The sequence below is a fragment of the Syngnathoides biaculeatus genome, chromosome 2 (assembly GCF_019802595.1).
Source record: "Syngnathoides biaculeatus isolate LvHL_M chromosome 2, ASM1980259v1, whole genome shotgun sequence".
In the NCBI taxonomy this organism is placed as follows: Eukaryota; Metazoa; Chordata; class Actinopteri; order Syngnathiformes; family Syngnathidae; genus Syngnathoides; species Syngnathoides biaculeatus.
The window spans coordinates 36,787,483-36,804,389 of NC_084641.1; the positions used below are offsets into that span (position 1 = coordinate 36,787,483).

At 42.1% G+C, this 16,907-nt stretch overlaps 1 long non-coding RNA gene and 1 pseudogene across 2 annotated transcripts; both read left to right on the forward strand.

Moving 5' to 3' along the window:
• The first annotated feature begins 4,204 nt into the window (after nucleotides 1-4,204).
• LOC133495798 (uncharacterized) lies at nucleotides 4,205-13,253 on the forward strand. Of its 2 annotated transcripts, none has more exons than XR_009793660.1 (3): nucleotides 4,205-4,353; nucleotides 8,243-8,420; nucleotides 11,648-13,253. It is a non-coding gene; the product is annotated as an uncharacterized LOC133495798 (long non-coding RNA). The 2 variants fall into 2 exon arrangements; XR_009793659.1 differs by lacking the exon at nucleotides 11,648-13,253 and adding an exon at nucleotides 10,653-11,559.
• Nucleotides 13,254-16,019: 2,766 nt separating this feature from the next.
• LOC133497361 (5S ribosomal RNA) lies at nucleotides 16,020-16,138 on the forward strand (annotated as a pseudogene).
• Nucleotides 16,139-16,907: the final 769 nt, after the last annotated feature.

Consider the following 16,907-nt stretch of genomic DNA (forward strand, 5'->3'; position numbering starts at 1 on the left):
TGATCTAGCTTTTATTCAAATAATTTTGAGAGGAACGGCTTTTTACTTTTTCTTTAGTAATATTACATTTAGGTAACGGTACTGAACTAAGGACAATATTTGGCTGCTCTGCTCACCTCTGCTTGCAGCAAACAAAATATAAGTTTATTCTCTGAGCAAACAGCAAAGTGACCTGTGTCCAGATCCCATGAACACAACTGTCACCACTCTTACCCTGTATGACTTTTTTTTTTTTTTTTACTTCCTTCATTCGTTCATCAGACAATATAGTTCCCTCCATGGCTTTCTCTTGAGTCTGAGAGTCATAGTGACCTTTATTCTAACCAGCATGAGGAGTTTTGCCATTGACCTCCATCCTCTACTGTGTTTTTCCCCATTGCCTGGTACAGTTTTACTTTGGTAATACTGTTATTTGCTCTTAATTTGAAAACTTTTAAAACTTTCCAGAACTATTGTAATGTATATAGATCTTGGATAAAAACATGATTAATTTAGGGGGTAAAAAAGGGTGATGAACGTGTTGCTTCCAGTTAATCACAATATTTTTTTCCCCACAAAAGGGGCACCACACCTCTTTTTCGGATGTGTAAAATATGAGATGAAAAACCCTGATAAATTTCATAATCAAGAAAGCTGCTACCTTTGTGAATTACAAGCCCTCGATTATAGAGGTTTATGACTAACTCAAAACACATAATACACAAGCATAAGTAGAATTTTTCAGAAAATTTAGATAAAAAATATATAGAAAATTTATATGGAACTTCCTCCCACATCGCAAAAACATGCATTAATTGGAGACTCGAAATTGCCCCTAAGTGTCATTGGGAGTGTGACTGTTGTCTGTCTCCATGTGCCCTGTGATTGGCTGGCAACTAGTTCAGGGTGTACCCCACCTCCTGCTTGATGACAGCTGAAATAGGCTACAGAACTCCCATGACCGTCGTGAGGATTAGGGGCTCACAATTTGGATGGATGGATATACGAGGGTCATTCAATAAATGAGGTGGATTTTTCATTAAAGGACTTCTAATACAGATAGAAGCTTACTTGTTTTTTTTAATATATATTTGTTTTACTTTTTACATGGATTTCATTTCTTTTGCAGAAAAAAAAATACTTTGAGAGTTTTGGCGATTAAAAAAGATGGTCAACCAAGAAGCATGCTCCAGAATTAAACAACGATTAGTTATCAAGTTTTTGGTTTCAGCTGAAATTCACAGGAGAATGTCTTCGCGTGTCTCGGGAGAAAACTAGGCTGGTTTGGTTTAAGAAGAAGTAAAAAAATAAAACAAAAAAACTGGAAGAAGAAAAATCCAAGTTGTTCATCCTGCTTTTGGTGGGAGAATATGACCATTCCTCCTCCTGTCTTTTTCAGGCACACCTTCTGACCTGGCTTTGCTTGGACAGTGCTGGGTACTCTTTAGTAGCAGCTACTGTAATTGTCTAGCAGTGACCCACATAGGCCGCGAAGCCAAATCTCAACCCCCGGTTTGCGTTGGTCAAATCATGTGCTTGAACAAAGAAAAGGGAAAGGGAAAGGGGTCAGGGCGTTTGCCGAAGCCCGTCTCAAATGTTTCGTCTTTTGTTAATTTGTTCCCTGAAATGCTTAAGTGTATTGTGTTTTCTGAAATGTCAAAGTGTTTCAAAATTGGTTGTATAGTTTTGCACTTGCAGTCAACCGTAAATTCCTGATGCAACGCTCTGCATTTATCTAAACTTGGGAACAGCCTATAGTTCGCATTGACATGTGCCCCCAATAGGGCTGCATTATGCTCACCAACCCCAAGTACCAGGTATTCATGAGCAGTTCTTCTCTGCACCTGAGCATGATGTGGTAGTCCAGCAGCTGGTACAGCCTTCCTGGTGAGCTGCAAACTCCCAAATGACACACAATTGTTTTCAGTAGGATGGGCACTGAGACTATTTCACCAATACATTAATAGGGGTCCCACTATTTGCAGCTTTGTTGTACAAGTAGACAATAATGCAAGTAGAGAGACTATTTATGAATTTTGCACAATGCCTCAAATTTGAATTAAAAACATTTTCAAGCAGCTACAGCGAGTCAGTGTTATCGTGTCAAGAGAAGGGAAGGAAATGGCCCAGAACCAATATGGGCCCGCGCCGTCTGCTTGTTGTTGTAGCTGTCTCTTATTTTGTGTCCGAGTGACAAAGAGCCTTTGGGGAAAGTGATTCTGAGGCTCTGACTTTGCCAACAGGCAACTAATCCTCGCACAAAGCTCAGCTGACCTGAGGGTGCCTGTCTGCAGCATTCACAACTCACACGCATACACAAAGATGCTTAAATCCCTGAATTTGACGTCACGTCTTGCTCAAATAAACACAGATCCAAATGTGGATCAGCCGGACACAATGATGTGTGGCTTTTCCAGTAAATGCATACAAGACCCACGGTGTATTATTAAAGATTGTTAATTGACAGAGTTTTTATTTAAATATAACAACCTTATTGTTAAAGGCTACTCAAGTTCATAAATAAAAATAAGAATAATTGTGTGAAATGAAGAATAGTCTACATGTCAAATCCAGAGCAGTTATATTGAAACCTTTGGATCCAGAGGCCTGAATACAAACATTTGCTAATAGATTTTGTCCTAAACAGATTATGAAGCATATGCATTTGATTTAAATCAGTTTCCTAATGCATTTCACGATAGTGAACAGGGCAGAGCTGCTGTGTTATGATGAGAAAAGTGGGTACAGTACTATGTTGGTGGGGTAATATGTGAATTATGCCCTCTCTTACGTCGCATATGGACAAATATTAAGATGAATTCTTGCAGAGACATTCTCTGAAATAGGCAACTAACAAAATATGTACTTGGTTGTGTAATTTTACACTTGGGTGGACAGGAAGTGGAGAGACAAAAACAAAGGCAGAGATTAAAAAGTCAGTTTTGCATAGTCGTTCGTTTAGAGTTTTGTTTTTTTTTTTCACATTTTTTCTATAACAGGTTTTTGGACAGTTTTTTATATCTACGATCCCCCCACCCCCACAACTCCGAATCAAACCAAACTAAAAAGATGACAGACTGATGTCATCCACCCATCCATTTTCTTAGATGCTTATCCTCACGAGAGTCACGGGAATGCCCGAACCCATTCCAGCTATCATTGGGGAGGAGGCAGGGTACACCCTGAACTGGTTGCCAGCCAGTCGTAGGACACATGGAGACAGACAACAGTCACATTCAATCAATTAAGAATGTCCAATTAATCTTGCATGTTTTTGAAACCGGAGAGAAAACCCAGGCAAGTACAGGGAGAACATGCGAACTCCGCACATGGGAGGTTTGAACCTTGATCCTCAAAAATGTGAGGCTAATGCTCTACAGCTATGCCATTAATTTCATTCATCCATCCATCCATTTTCTTAGCCACTTATCCTCATAAAGTTCGCGGGAGTGCTGGAGCCTACCCCACCTGTCAACGGGCAGGAGGCGAGTTAAACCGTGAACAGGTTGAATTTGCATGTTCTCCCTGTGCCTGTGTGGATTTTCCCCGGGAACTCCGGTTTCCTCCCACATCCCAAAAACTTGCAACACTAATTGGACACTCTAAATTGCCCTTAGGTGTAATTGTGAGTGCAGTTGTTTGTCTCTATGTGCCCTGCGATTGGCTGGCAACCAGTTCAGGGTGTACCCTGCCTCCTGCCCATTGACAGCTGGAATAGGCTTCAGTACTCTCGCAACCCCTGTGAGAATATGCAGCTCAGAAAAAGGATGAATATATGTATATCTATCTATCTATATATATATTTAACTTTGAAAGAACAGAAAGGCAAGGACAGAGAGGAGGAATTTACCACTAGCAAAGGCTTCTTGCACATGCTTCCTTAGCAATAGCTAAGCACAGCCTCCCCTCATTCTTTGTGTTACACCTCTTGCAGTAATGGTATGTACAGCATCTTATTTTTTTATGTGAAGTACCCACAACTACCCATTTTCTGAGCCGCTTAGCCCCACGAGTGTCACGGGAGTGCTGCAATTCCAGTGAAATCTGACTTACATGGAAATTCGACTGACATCGCCAGTGTATCAACGGATCTCGATGTTGTGCTGAGGACTCCCTGTATTTACAGAAATACTACTTACTTACTTACTTACTTACATTTATGTCAGGGGCATGGCCAAGCCACTGCCCTGGGCGAAGCTGCCTCAAGCTGCAGCCCCACACCTGCATCGTATAGACACTAATTAGGCCAGACATATAAGCCTTGTCACTCTCATTTGCCAGTGTGTTGTGTTGAGACTGCATTAATCTGCATGAGTATACGAGACTCTTGTTGTGTTTTTGCCTCGTTGTCATGAACTGCATTTCTGTGCCATGGTAAGTCAAGTTCTGCTTTTTGTCTAGTAGAAATCAGACCTCGTTTTCATGTTTTAAACCTTCCCTGTTGTTTTCTGTTGCCACACGTGTTTTTGTACCTCTGCCTTTTTTTGGACTGCTTATCTGTGTATAACCACAAATGCAGCCCTATGGGGGCACAAACCAGTGCAATCTGTAGGCCGGTCCCAAGCCCGGATAAATGCAGAGGGTTGCGTCAGGAAGGGCATCCGGCGTAAAAACTGTGCCAAACAAATATGAGCGTTCATCTAAAGAATCCCATACCGGATCGGTCGTGGCCCGGGTTAACAACGCCCGCCCCCGGCACTGCTAACCTGCAGGGCGTCGGTGGAAATTCAGCTACTGTGGGTCGAAGACAAAGAAGAGGAGGAAACCGGATCCAGCGTCAGAAGAAAAAGAGGAATGCACAGAGCCTACAACTGAGTGTAGGGACTTTGAATGTTGGGACTATGACAGGAAAAGCACAGGAGTTGGTTGACATGATGATTAGGAGAAAGGTTGATATTCTGTGCATCCAAGAGAGCAGGTGGAAAGGTAGTAAGGCTAGAAGTTTGGGAGCAGGGTTTAAATTATTCTACCACGGAGTAGATGGGAAGAGAAATGGAGTAGGGGTTATTTTAAAGGAAGAGCTGGCTAAGAATGTCTTGGAGGTGAAAAGAGTATCAGATCGAGTGATGAGACTAAAATTTGAAATTGAGGGTGTTATGTATAATGTGGTTAGCGGCTATGCACCACAGGTAGGATGTGACCAAGAGTTGAAAGAGAAATTCTGGAAGGAACTAGATGAAGTAGTTCTGAGCATCCCAGACAGCGAGAGAGTTGTGATTGGTGCAGATTGTAATGGACATATTGGTAAAGGAAACAGGGGCGATGAAGAAGTGATGGGTAAGTACGGCATCCAGGAAAGGAACTTTGAAGGGCAGATGGTGGTGGACTTTGCAAAAAGGATGGAGATGGCTGTAGTGAACACTTATTTCCAGAAGAGGGAGGAACATATAGTGACCTACAAGAGCGGAGGTAGAACCACGCAGGTAGATTATATTTTGTGCAGACGATGTAATCTGAAGGAGGTTACTGACTGTAAAGTAGTGGTAGGGGAGAGTGTAGCTCGACAGCATAGGATGGTAGTATGTAGGATGATTCTGGTGGTGGGTAGGAAGATTAAGAAGACAAAGGTAGAGCAGAGAACCATGTGGTGGAAGCTGAAAAAGGAAGAATGTTGTGCAGCCTTCCGGAAAGAGGTGAGACAGGCTCTCGATGGACAACCGAAGCTCCCGGAAGACTGGACGACGACAGCCAAGGTGATCAGAGAGACAGGCAGGAGAGTACTTGGTGTGTCATCTGGTAGGAAAGGGGAGAAGGAGACTTGGTGGTGGAACCCCAAAATACAGGGAGTCATACAAGGAAAGAGATTAGCGAAGAAGAAGTGGGATACTGAGAGGACTGAGGAGAGGCGAAAGGAGTACATCGAGATGCGACGTAGGGCAAAGGTAGAGGTGGCAAAGGCTAAACAAGAGGCATATGAAGACATGTACACCAGGTTGGACACGAAAGAAGGAGAAAAGGATCTCTACAGGTTGGCCAGACAGAGGGATAGAGATGGGAAGGATGTGCAGCAGGTCAGGGTGATTAAGGATAGAGATGGAAATGTGTTGACTGGTGCCGGTAGTGTACTAAATAGATGGAAAGAATACTTTGAGAAGTTGATGAATGAAGAAAATGAGAGAGAAGGAAGAGTTGAAGAGGCAAGAGTGAAGGACCAGGAAGTGGAAATGATTACTAAGGGGGAAGTCAGAAAGGCACTACAAAGGATGAAAACTGGAAAGGCAGTTGGTCCTGATGACATACCGGTAGAGGTATGGAAGCAATTTGGAGAGATGGCTGTGGAGTTTTTGACTAACTTATTCAACAGAATACTAGCGGGCGAAAAGATGCCTGAAGAATGGAGGAAAAGTGTTCTAGTTCCCATTTTTAAGAACAAAGGGGATGTTCAGAGCTGTGGGAACTATAGAGGAATAAAGTTGATGAGCCACACAATGAAGTTATGGGAAAGAGTAGTGGAGGCTAGACTCAGGACAGAAGTAAGTATCTGCGAGCAACAGTATGGTTTCATGCCTAGAAAGAGTACCACAGATGCATTATTTGCCTTGAGGATGCTCGTGGAAAAGTACAGAGAAGGTCAGAAGGAGCTACATTGCGTCTTTGTGGATCTAGAGAAAGCCTATGACAGAGTACCAAGAGAGGAACTGTGGTACTGCATGCGTAAGTCTGGTGTGGCAGAGAAGTATGTTAAAATAGTACAGGACATGTATGATGGCAGCAGAACAATGGTGAGGTGTGCCTTAGGTGTGACAGAGGAATTTAAGGTGGAGGTGGGACTGCATCAGGGATCAGCTCTGAGCCCCTTCCTGTTTGCAGTGGTAATGGATAGGCTGACAGATGAGGTTAGACTGGAATCCCCTTGGACCATGATGTTCGCAGATGATATTGTCATATGCAGTGAAAGCAGGGAGCATGCAGAGGAACAATTGGAAAGATGGAGACATGCACTGGAAAGGAGAGGAATGAAGATTAGCCGAAGTAAAACAGAATATATGTGCGTGAATGAGAAAAGTGGAGGGGGAAGAGTGAGGCTACAGGGAGAAGAGATAGCGAGGGTCGACGACTTCAAATACTTGGGGTCAACAATACAGAGCAATGGAGAGTGTGGTCAGGAAGTGAAGAAACGGGTCCAAGCAGGTTGGAACAGCTGGCGAAAGGTGTCTGGTGTGTTATGTGACAGAAGAGTGTCTGCTAGGATGAAGGGCAAAGTTTACAAAACAGTGGTGAGGCCGGCCATGATGTACGGATTAGAGACAGTGGCACTGAAGAAACAACAGGAAGCTGAACTGGAGGTGGCAGAAATGAAGATGTTGAGGTTCTCGCTCGGAGTGACCAGGTTGGATAGGATTAGAAATGAGCTCATTAGAGGGACAGCCAAAGCTGGATGTTTTGGAGACAAGATTCGAGAGAGCAGACTTCGATGGTTTGGACATGTTCAGAGGCGTGAGAGTGAGTATATTGGTAGAAGGATGCTGAGGATGGAGCTCCCAGGCAAAAGAGCGAGAGGAAGACCAAAGAGAAGGTTTATGGATGTGGTGAGGGAAGACATGAGGGCAGTTGGGGTTACAGAGGAAGATGCAGGAGATAGGCTAAGATGGCAAAAGATGACACGCTGTGGCGACCCCTAACGGGACAAGCCGAAAGGAAAAGAAGAAGAAGAAGATCTGTGTATAACCACTGCCTGGAATAAAACCACCCTCAACATCATGTCCCTGCCAACATCATGCCCAGTCCCATGTCGCAGGCCCATGACAATTTATTGCATATCGGGTATAAAGGATTATATGTCAAAATACTTGATGAGGTCATGTTGGTTTATGCTGTAGAGGAAATGCCCTTGAAATGGGTTTTTCAACAAAACAATGACCCTAAACACACTGGGAAACATGCAAGGTCTAAGTTACAAAACAACAGAAAATGTCAAGCAGTGGTCAGCCCAATCCCCAGACAAGAACATTTAATCAGCAGCACTGTTAAAACCAGGAGTGCCTGTTGTCTGCTAAACAAATGATTGCAAACTTGACCACACATGTACTCAGCAATCTTCCACACACATAAACAAAACAAACAGGTACACTGTGTTCCAACTATGTTATGCTCCCCTGTCTCCTTTTTGGAACACCCATATAAATAAGGGGCGTTTGAAACCAAATAATTAGAGGTGTTGAGGAGAGGATCATTAGAGAGTGGAGTAGTGAATTGTATTTGACAGTTTCTCTCCTCTTGAGCTGTCAAACTTGAACTGTGTCTTCTTTCCCTTTTGTGTAAGGTTTAATAAATGTCTAATTGGTAGACCTGACAGCTGCGGAGCAAGTTGCTGGGAAAGGGAAGTCCCGGCGTTGCTGTTATAGCTTCCTGAATAAACCACATTGAACATTATGCCACTGCCTTGAAGTCCTGCATTTGGGTCCGCCTCCGTACTGGAAGTTCTCAACAGAAAGCAAATAGTACGTCAACTTCCATGATTTTTACTCATATCTGTTCCAAAATTTTAAATTGTCATATTTCATAACTAACATTGAGATTATTAACACAGTGGAATGGTGGCGCAACTGGTTAGTGTTGGCCTCACAGTTCTAGGGTCCGGGCTTCAAATCTTGGCCCGGCCTGTGTGAAGTTTGCATGTCCTTCCCATGCCTGCATGGGTTTTCTTTGAGCAATCCAGTTTCCTCCCATATGCCCAAAAACATGCATTGATTGGAGAGTCTAAATTGCCCTTAGATGTGACTGTTGTTTGCCCCAATGTCCCCTGTGATTTTCCCGCCTTCTGCCCAATGATAGCTGGGGTAGGTTCCGACCCCCACCACAGTCTGTCCGGTGGCCATCCAAAGGGAGGAGCTTGGCCGAGCAGCTCATGAGGTCTGCTAGAACGGCAAGCACCATGGTCTCTATAGGGCCACTGGGAAAGGTGTCCATAAGGAGGGTCCCAATGGCAATCAGCATCCAAACAGGAACAGGTGACAGCTGTGGTCAAAGCACTCCCAAGGCAGGAACGAGATGCAGCAGGTGTTGCTGGTTCAGCACTGCTGAGACGTTGACAAAAGGCGTCGGCTGCTGCTGGTCGACCACCACAGAGGCAGGTACCACCGAGACAGGAGCAAGAGGTGGCTGAGGGTCAGGGACAGTCAGTGCATGAGCAAGAGGCGGCTGCAGATCAGGCATCACTGGGACATGAGTGAGAGGCTCCTGTGGGTCAACCAGCACCAGGGCATGAGCTAGAGGTGGTTTCGGGTCAGACTTGGTTGGAAGGTCAGAGTGCACAAGGACTCAGGAATGTGAACTGAGAAACACTGTAGAATGGAACAACTTGGCACAAGGGCTGAATGTCTTGGGCAGAGTGAAATGGGAGGGAAAAAAATGAACTCTACTTGGACACGTCTGCTGGAAACCATGTGGCGGTTTCGGATAAATGGCTAACTAGGTGCCCCAGTCAGAGGGAGAGGATTTGGGCTTAGACACATAGGGACTAGAGATGAGATACGTGACACAAAATGACATGGAGCTGGTGCCAATCCCAATTATCTTTGGGAGAGAGGCAGCGTACACCCTGAATTAGTCACAAGCCAATCACATGGCACATGTAAACAAAAAATCATTCATATTTACATTCATATAGGAGGAAAACAGAGTGTCTGGACCAAACCTACGTAGGCACGGGGAGAATATGGAAACCCCACATGAGAGGGGCCAGGATTTAAAACCTGGTCCTCAGAACTCTGACAGAGATGTGTTAACAGTTTTATTTTGTAAACACACTATTTCATTTGCATATTATTGGGGGTTGTACAGATTTACACATCTGGGCGATTCTGGAAATGGAACAGTGCTGACATCTTTGGAATTTTGAGTCCTAATGGCATCTACCAGAAGTAAACGATGGCTAATAATTTGAATAAATATTTTTTAGGTACTGAATTCCAATCATTCTAATTCTGACCAAAATGGATCATGACATACAATACATATATCATACACCATATAAAAATATAGTATAATGTTAAATATGTTGCTTTGTGTTGTTGTCTTGTCTTCACATTTGTTATAGTTGAACACTTATGTTGTAATAAAGATATATATATATTTAGGCTGGTGCCCAAGAATACCTGGGGTTTCCTCCCAATCATATATGGCACACTGAATGTGGCTTAACAGAAGAAAAACTGATTAATGCCATCTTGTCAAAGGAGTGGAAAACCTTATGTCAATGGAAAAAAACAGAGTGGCTATTAATGATTGGAGAAACAATTTGTCTGTCTTGGTAGCAGTATGAAAAGACAACATGCAGAATCCTGTGATGGGTTGTGGTATTTGCATTGGACTGGTGTGTGAACTTTACCAAGGAGGAGGCGGAAGTTATGAAAAGTCGCTTCTCATAACCTTTATGAAAGTGAAGATTGCAGCTGGAATCAAAAAGGCTTCCAGCCAACTCACCTGGATGAAAATGCTTTGATTTGCTCTTGAGAGCAAAGCAGAGAGCCTTTTGCTAAGCACAGACACATTTTTCGACATCCAAGCTACAAAAAATTACACTGTAAATTGCCTGGATACTTTGGTCTCATCTTGTGATTTGCGGCGATTCAAAGTGTGTATACAGCTAAGATTAGATTCAAGTTTAACCGCATGGTGAGCCGAAAATGTGTTGGCATGTTCTGTGAGTTTTCCATTCATTATCCAAACAGGTTGTCCTCACAAGGGTCACGGGAGAGCCAGAGCCTATACCATCAAGCTTTGAGTGAAAGGCAGTCTACACCTTGAACTGATCACCAGTCACAGGGCAGATGTTAAAATCACTGAGCAGGAATTGATCCCAAGGTGCCTGCACCAAAGTCAGGCTTGTGTACCACTACACCATCAGTGACTCACTGAGAGTTTTATACTGAACTAGCCAAGAAAGATATAGCTAGGGATGGCCCAACTGAAATCATGACGCCTTGACATTCTCATAGATACATCAGGCAAGTAGAAAGAATGAAACCACCACTATGTTATACAAGAGGGAAAAAAATCGGAGAGATCCCTTGAGGGTAATTCAAATCAGTGTTTTTGACAATGAGATTTTGAAATAAAAATGATTACAATTATGATCTAATACAGCATCAGAAATTATGATGGGCTACCTCTGTTCACTAACAAATGAAATTTTTCACAACCTCTAAGCTGTACAAACATTCCTGTTGGGACCCATGCATACTGCAGACGAAAGATGACACATGTCCACTACCTAGTCAGTTTTAATTTATTACTACTCTTATCTTAAAGCCTGAAAGGCCAAAAACATTTATCTGAATCAGAATCCTCTTTATTTTACTCAGTATTTCAAAAACACAAAAATATTTTTTCTCCAGCAGTTGGAGCCACTCAAGTATGACAATAGACAGCCGTTTTAGAAAAAATACTTTGAAACATAAAAACACAAAAAGGTACTTCGCCTCCAGCAATTCAATGGCAAGAGGGAACAACATCTCCGAATGTTTGGTCGAGCACCCAACCCTAATGAGGATAAGCAGATTAATAGTGCCTACTGGATGGAAGGAGCTGGAAGATGTTGTATTATATTTGGAGTATTTGAAGCATCCAAGAGAATTTTGCATGAACTTGTCTGAGATCTGGCACTGTGCAAATGCTGAAGGGTTTAGAGTGCTACTGACTTTTTTTTTTTTTTTTTTTTTTGCAGTCCTCATTTTCTACTACAGATGGAGATATCTCCTTGTTTGTGGTAGCACCAAGCCAGAATTTTATGTATGAACACAGTACTGATTCAATGGCTGCTGTTTCGAAGTGCTGCAACAGCACTTGTGACAAGCATTGCCTCCTCAGAAGCCGCAGCAAGTACATTCTGTGCTGGTCTCATTGGAGGATGGAGATCATGATGGTCCTGAGAGACTAAATTTCCCAGGAACTTGCAGGTTTTCACAGTTGACACAAGGGAGTTGAGCAGTGTATGGGGAAGCCATGGAGAAAGATGCTTTCTGAAGTCCATCATCTCTTGAGAGTGTTGACAGTCTTGAGCATGTTCAGTGTTATGTTGCTTGGCCAGACAAAAGCTCCAGATGCACCACATTCTGCCTCTATGCAGACTCATCACCGTCTTTGATGAGGCCAGTGTCTAAATGTTTAATTTCACTAACAAAAACCCTTTTATGTATTTTTTTTTCCCATGAAAGTGGCAGTATTTTCCAGTAATAAGATGTTTTGGAGCAATCGGTAAATAACGAATTGCCCTGGGTATGCCCTTTTTACATTGACGAAATTGATATTTCACTGTTTTGGTGTGACGTCATCGACAAAACGTAACCATTTCAGGACTGACCATTTAGCTTTTCAGTCAGTGTGGGCAAAAGAATGTGCAATGCTATGAAGTAGCATTGTTTACTTATGTTTCATACATTGTCACTGTCCTTCCATTCAAAATGACAACTTTTCTGGGGGAAAAAAAAAAAAAGTTTCCAAGCGCTGCTTTGTTCAAATTGGTATTATGGTAAATGATAAAGCTGGGATAGGCTCCAGCACACCCACAAGCCTAGTGAGAATATGCAGGATGCAAAATGGATGAAATATTAAATGGAGTGCACTTATATCACACTCTTTCTATCTACACCATCACAGTGCCCAAAGCACATTATTGTTCACATTCATGCTTTCACATTCATACATAATTTTGTTGGAATTATACCTTATATTACTGTTATTTACACACACCAACTGGAACACATCCCAAAATTCTTAAATCTCAAATTCAATATACTAAAATATCACTACTCTATTACGTTGTCATTGAATAAAATGGTACGAACAGAAGCCAAACCCAAAATCCCCAATGCCACCAACCATGTGAAAAGACTTCATGAAACTGTTTAGAACCCAGAGTAATGCAATCAGTACATCAATGAACAGACTAGATGCATATTAGGCACAAATTAGTCTTTACGCTCTTACCTCCACGATTCATGCAGGTGCATTTTTTTTCTCGAAGCATTACTGTGATCTATTTTAACAAAATAAACCTACTCAAGTGTTTGCAACCACACTACTTTCATTCTTTGTCTGAATAAACATCCACACTTTCAAAATAGATGACAACAATGGCACACATGTTCTGCACAACAACAAACATTCACATTTCTCAGACATCTTGAGCATTTGAGCACATTTACAAGTTTGTTCTCAAGCTATTGACACAACTTTAATACTGTATAAAAAATAAGTGTGGGAAAGACCAATAGAACTGATAGGATAAGGAAATTTGATTTTCTTTCTGTCACTGATGTATATTCAGGCTGATGTAGCAGGTTTTTGACTTAAATGTGTGCCTAAAAATCAAATGTGTAATGAGAAAATAAATGTAAAAAAAAAAAAAAAAACTGCAGTCTGTTTTGGCAGTAATTTTGTCTGAAGACAAAGTTTCTCAGTCGAGATCTAAGGAATAAATACTAATACTCTACTGCATTTGCAGTATTAGATCGGTTGTTTAGGATTTTATATTGAGTAGGGCGACTGGATCCAACAAGAAAGACCCTTTTTCCTCTCATCTAATCTTCTGTCGTCATCCAAGAATAACATTTCAAGTGAAGCACAATCATTATCTGTTTGTTGGGATAGGTCAGGAGCAGTAATGGCATGGAACAAAGTACAAATAATTCCTTAGCTTATTTCAATAGATTTAAGAAGAACCATCTTCATTTTCATGAACATGCATGCATGCATGCATGCACACAGAGTTTGTCCTCTGCATTTTACATATCACAGTGAACACACACACACTCGTGAGTGGAAATGTTCCCAGACTGGGAATCGAACCCCAGCATGCCCAATCCTAACCACTAAACCACCAGGGACTCTTAAAGTGCCACTTACACATAAAACATAAAATTTTGCATGTTGTTAACCAAAAAAATTAGCCGGAATAGACTGGCGGCCATATTGTCTGCGACATCATGTGCAGGCATCACACTGCACACTGGCGCAATGCCAGATGAACATGAGTGATTTTCAAATTTTTCTGACACCCCTTCTGAGACTGAACCTCTTCTGGAGGAAGAGAACATCTCGCGAGTGAAGCGACCACGGCCATTGTTTCAAGTCATATTTAGATAAGTGTTCACTGGCACCGGAATCTTCATCGGACGAGGAATCACTGGCCCATAAGTGCTTGATTTCCTCACCGTTTTACAAGTCTAGTGTATGTAGCGTACTCAGGAGGACTCATCCTCGGCGAAAATACGTTGATACGTAAAATACGTAAATACGTCAGGAATGCCCAGACACCGGTGGCTGGTGGGAGGAGAGCTCCTTTCTCCTTCTCCCCATTTGTATTTTTGTGACGAGATGAGTTTCATCATTTTGATCATCCATTTTTCTGTTTTATTTGCATTAATTTTATCCTTCTCATCCAAGAGTTACAGTGAAGAAAATAAGTATTTGAACACCCTGCTATGTTGCAAGTTCTCCCTCTTAGAAATAATGGAGGGGTCTGAAATTTTCATCGTAGGTCCATGTCCATTGTGAGAAATATGAAAAGAAAAATCCAGAAATCACAATGTAGGATTTTTTTTAAACGATTTATTTGTGTGATAGAGCTGCAAATAAGTATTTGAAAACCTGTCCATCCGCTAGAATTCTGACTCTCAAAGACCTGTTAGTCCGCCTTAAAAAGTCCACCTCAACTCGATGTATTAGCCTGAATCAGATGCACCCGCGTGAGGTAGTTACCAGCATGAAGACACCTGTCTACCCCATACAATTAGTAAGACTCAAACTTGTAACATGGCCAAGACCAACATTGTACAACTCCACGAGCCTGGAAAGGGCTACGGAGAAATTGGCAAGCAGCATGGTGAAGAAAGGTCCACTGTTGGAGCAATCATTAGAAAATGGAAGAAGCTAAATGTGATGGTCAATCTCAATCGGAGTGGAATCCAATGCAAGATATCACCTCATGGGGTCTCAATGATCCTTAGAAAGGTGAGAAATCAGCCCAGGACTACACGACAGGACTTGATCAACGACCTGAAAAGAGTTGGGACCACTATTTCCAAGGTGACTATTGGTAATACACCACGACGTCATGGTTTGAAATCATGCATGGCACGGAAGGTTCCCCTGCTTAAACCAGCACATGTCAAGGCTCGTCTTAAGTTTGCCAATGACCATTTGGATGATAAACAGGAGTCATGGGAGAACGTTTTGTGGTCAGATGAGACCAAATTTGAACTTTTCAGTCATAATTCCAATAACCGTGTTTTGAGGAAGACGAATGATGAGCTCCATCCTAAGAACACTATCCCTATTGTGAAGCATGTGGGTGGTAGCATCATGTTTTGGGGGTGTTTTCTGCACATGGGACAGGATGACTGCTCTGTATGAAGGAGAGGATGACCGCGGCCATGTATTGTGAGATTTTGGGGAACAATCCCTTTCCCTTCTGTCAGAGCATTGATGATTGGTCGTGGCTGGGTCTTTTAACATGGCAATGACTCGAAGTGCACAGCCAGGAAAACCAAGGAGTGGCTCCGTAAGAAGCATATCAAGGTTCTGGTGTGGCCCAGCCAGTCTCCAGACCTAAATTCAATGCAAAATCTTTGGAGGGAGAAAAAAAACTCAGTTTGTCAGCGTAAACCCAGAAACCTGTCTGATCTCGGGAACATCTGTGTGGACCAAAATCCCCCCTACAGTGTGTGCAAACCCGGTGAAATACTACAGGAAATTTTTGACTTCTGTAATTGCAAACAAAGGCTACTGTACTAAATATTAACATTGGTTTTCTCAGGTGTTCAAATGCTTACTTGCAGCTGCATCATACAAATAAATCATTAAAAAATCATACATTGTGATTTCTAGTCTTTTCTTTTTCCATTATCTCTCTTACAGTGGATATGCACCCACAATAAAAAAATAAATAAAAATCTAAGTGTGAGTACTTGCAATATAGCAGGGTGTTCAAATATGTATTTTCTTCACGCTATCTCTCTGTGCTGGTTCTGTCTCATTATTTTCCATTTCTTCAACAGTGTCTTAATCATAAAACAAGCTGTAATCACCAAATAAAGGCTTATGCCCATGCTTCCCTGAGAACGCCTGATCTCGTCAGATCTCGGAAGCTAAGCGGGTTTGGCCCTGGTTAGTACTTTGATGGGAGATCGCCTGGGAATACCAGGTGCTGTAAGCTTCTCTCCTCGGCGTAAAACTGTGCCAAACAAATATGCGTTCATCTAAGATGACACGCTGTGGCGACCCCTAACGGGACAAGGCAAAAAGAAAAGAAGAAGAATCACCAAATAATGTTCTTTAAGTCACTCATTGTTTTTAATTTGCTAATTCACGTCCTCTAGAGAACTCAATGTTTTCTAATTACAAAATCTGAACGTGTCAGGTTGCTATGTGTACTCATATAATCGAACGGCTAAACATCTTGTAACTTTTTTAACCCCTAACATTTTTCTACTGAACACATTTCAAGTGAAGCAACACAATCACCACAAAACACGCATCCATTCATCCATTTTTTGAAGCACTTATCCTAAGTATGGTTGGGGATCTTGGGATTTCATGAAAGGCAAATTGTCGGAAATTATCTGCCTTCTTTTGAAAAGGATTCTCTCAGAAGGAACTGACATTACATTACTACAATACACAGTTCCTGGATCAGCAGCAACAGTTTGAGGAGACATTTTTATTAAATCTTTCTGTGGTCCGTTGCTCTGTCTGCCTCATCTTCCTCTCATCTGTGTGCTCCCCCCACTTTGTGCAGAGAGACAACGGCTCACATATGGGCCAATCATGTCCAGGCTCTCTCTTAAGCATTCACTTAAAAAAAAATAAAAAAATCCAGATTTTAGAGACTTTTCGTTCACGTACCATCACTAGCTCTTGGAACATGTTACTGAAATAGCATAAGGTGGGACCGTTGCAGGTTGGCTCTTTTTTTTTTTTTTTTT